Source organism: Schistocerca gregaria, chromosome 10 (genome assembly GCF_023897955.1).
Source record: "Schistocerca gregaria isolate iqSchGreg1 chromosome 10, iqSchGreg1.2, whole genome shotgun sequence".
NCBI lineage: Eukaryota > Metazoa > Arthropoda > Insecta > Orthoptera > Acrididae > Schistocerca > Schistocerca gregaria.
This window is the reverse complement of record NC_064929.1, coordinates 12619547-12622468: the sequence shown is the minus strand read 5'-3', so window position 1 is coordinate 12622468 and position 2922 is coordinate 12619547. Positions and strand designations below refer to the sequence as shown.

The following is a 2922-nucleotide window of genomic DNA, read 5'->3' as shown; positions in this document are numbered from 1 at the left end:
TTTCTTCCTCATTTTTCGGAACTTCTGATAATAGTAAATCGTTGGCTTTTTGAGAGCGTGGTAGGTAGATACAAGAGATTAGTGTAAGATTAGAATTTGGGTCAGATACAGTGCCAGGAACTTCTGTTTCTATCTGGCTACCTTCGGAGTACTTCACCATCTACTAAGTGATGCGTTTCAATGTGAATGGTGTGTTCTGTCCTAGGTCTACCCTTTACTGCACAATGCTGTTCCTTCGATGCTATTAAAACCAGGATGTTATCAAAATATATGCACAGTGGCAGACTGGAGTCTGCAGAAATATTTCCAGTGGAGGGGAGTGCGGGAGGAGCGTCGGGGCTGGAGTGCATGATTCTGAAACTGGCACTCTGTGTACAAATCATCTGGTCAGTTACGAGATGCAACAAGCTGCAAGAGCCTAACTCTATAAGCCCTAAAACTGGTCAAAGCTAAGGTTTAGCAGTATTGTGGAGAAGTCTTATCTGGAAGAGTATGAGTATACTGTAACGAATAAAAACTCTTTACTCCAGATTCCAGGGACGGTTGGGGGCGATGGGTGAAAGTGCCCCTTTGCCTCTCCTCCCTCCCCAACTCCTCCCCCTCGAGGACGCCAATGGCTGGCCCGTTCATTTTGACAACATCAGAGCTGCAGTAATCTTTCTGATAAACTGTTCTAGATGTGAAACTTCCTGGCAGATTAAAACTGTGTGCCCGACCGCGACTCGAACTCGGGACCTTTGTCTTTCTCGGGCAAGTGCTCTACCAACTGAGCTACCGAAGCAAGACTCTCGCCCGGTACTCACAGCTTTACTTCTGCCAGTATCCGTCTGCTACCTTCTAAACATTACAGAAGCTCTTCTGCGAAACATGCAGAACTAGCACTCCTGAAAGAAACGATACTGTGGAGACATGGCTTAGCCACAGCCTGGGGGATGTTTCCAGAATGAGATTTTCACTCTGCAGCGGAGTGTGCGCTGATATGAAATTTCCTGGCAGATTAAAACTGTGTGCCCGACCGACACTCGAACTCGGGACATTTGCCTATCGCGGGCAAGTGCTCTACCAACTGAGCTACCGAAGCACAACTCTCGCCTGGTACTCACAGCTTTACTTTTGCCAGTATCCGTCTCCTACCTTCCAAACTTTACAGAAGCTCTTCTGCGAAACATGCGGAACTAGCACTCCTGAAAGAAAGGATACTGTGGAGACATGGCTTAGCCACAGCCTGGGGGATGTTTCCAGAATGGGATTTTCACTCTGCAGCGGAGTGTGCGCTGATATGAAACTTCCTGGCAGATTAAATCTGTGTGCCCGACCTAGACTCGAACTCGGGACCTTTGCCTTTCGCGGGCAAGTGCTCTACCAACTGAGCTACCGAAGCAAGACTCTCGCCCGGTACTCACAGCTTTACTTCTGCCAGTATCCGTCTGCTACCTTCTAAACATTACAGAAGCTCTTCTGCGAAACATGCAGAACTAGCACTCCTGAAAGAAAGGATACTGTGGAGACATGGCTTAGCCACAGCCTGGGGGATGTTTCCAGAATGAGATTTTCACTCTGCAGCGGAGTGTGCGCTGATATGAAACTTCCTGGCAGATTAAAACTGTGTGCCCAACCGAGACTCGAACTCGGGGCCTTTGCCTATCGCGGGCAAGTGCTCTACCAACTGAGCTACCGAAGCACGACTCTCGCCCGGTACTCACAGCTTTACTTTTGCCAGTACCCGTCTCCTACCTTCCAAACTTTACAGAACCTCTTCTGCGAAACATGCAGAACTAGCACACCTGAAAGAAAGGATACTGTGGAGACATGGCTTAGCCACAGCCTGGGGGATGTTTCCAGAATGAGATGTTCACTCTGCAGTGGAGTGTGCGCTGATATGAAACTTCCTCGCAGATTAAAACTGTGTGCCCGACCGAGACTCGAACTCGGGACCTTTGCCTTTCGCGGGCAAGTGCTCTACCAACTGAGCTACCGAAGCACGACTCTCGCCCGATACTCACAGCTGTACTTCTGCCAGTATCCGTCTGCTACCTTCCAAACTTTACAGAAGCTCTTCTGCGAAACATGCAGAACTAGCACTCCTGAAAGAAAGGATACTGTGGAGACATGGCTTAGCCACAGCCTGGGGGATGTTTCCAGAATGAGATTTTCACTCTGCAGCGGAGTGTGCGCTGATATGAAACTTCCTGGCAGATTAAAACTGTGTGCCCGACCGAGACTCGAACTCGGGACCTTTGCCTATCGCGGGCAAGTGCTCTACCAACTGAGCTACCGAAGCACGACTCTCGCCCGGTACTCACAGCTTTACTTTTGCCAGTATCCGTCTCCTACCTTCCAAACTTTACAGAAGCTCTTCTGCGAAACATGCAGAACTAGCACACCTGAAAGAAAGGATACTGTGGAGACATGGCTTAGCCACAGCCTGGGGGATGTTTCCAGAATGAGATTTTCACTCTGCAGCGGAGTGTGCGCTGATATGAAACTTCCTCCCAGATTAAAACTGTGTGCCCGACCGAGACTCGAACTCGGGACCTTTGCCTTTCGCGGGCAAGTGCTCTACCAACTGAGCTATCGAAGCACGACTCTCGCCCGGTACTCACAGCTTTACTTCTGCCAGTATCCGTCTGCTACCTTCCAATCTTTACAGAAGCTCTTCTGCGAAACATGCAGAACTAGCACTCCTGAAAGAAAGGATACTGTGGAGACATGGCTTAGCCACAGCCTGGGGGATGTTTCCAGAATGAGATTTTCACTCTGCAGCGGAGTGTGCGCTGATATGAAACTTCCTCGCAGATTAAAACTGTGTGCCCGACCGAGACTCGAACTCGGGACCTTTGCCTTTCGCGGGCAAGTGCTCTACCAACTGAGCTACCGAAGCACGACTCTCGCCCGGTACTCACAGCTTTACTTCTGCCAGTA

The 2922-nt window shown here is 49.7% G+C and overlaps 1 non-coding gene across 1 annotated transcript; it reads right to left on the bottom strand.

The window, feature by feature from the left end:
- Positions 1–2507: 2507 nt before the first annotated feature.
- On the bottom strand, positions 2508–2582 carry Trnas-cga (transfer RNA serine (anticodon CGA)). Its single transcript has one exon. It is a non-coding gene; the product is annotated as a tRNA-Ser (tRNA).
- Between the last annotated feature and the right edge of the window lie 340 nt (positions 2583–2922).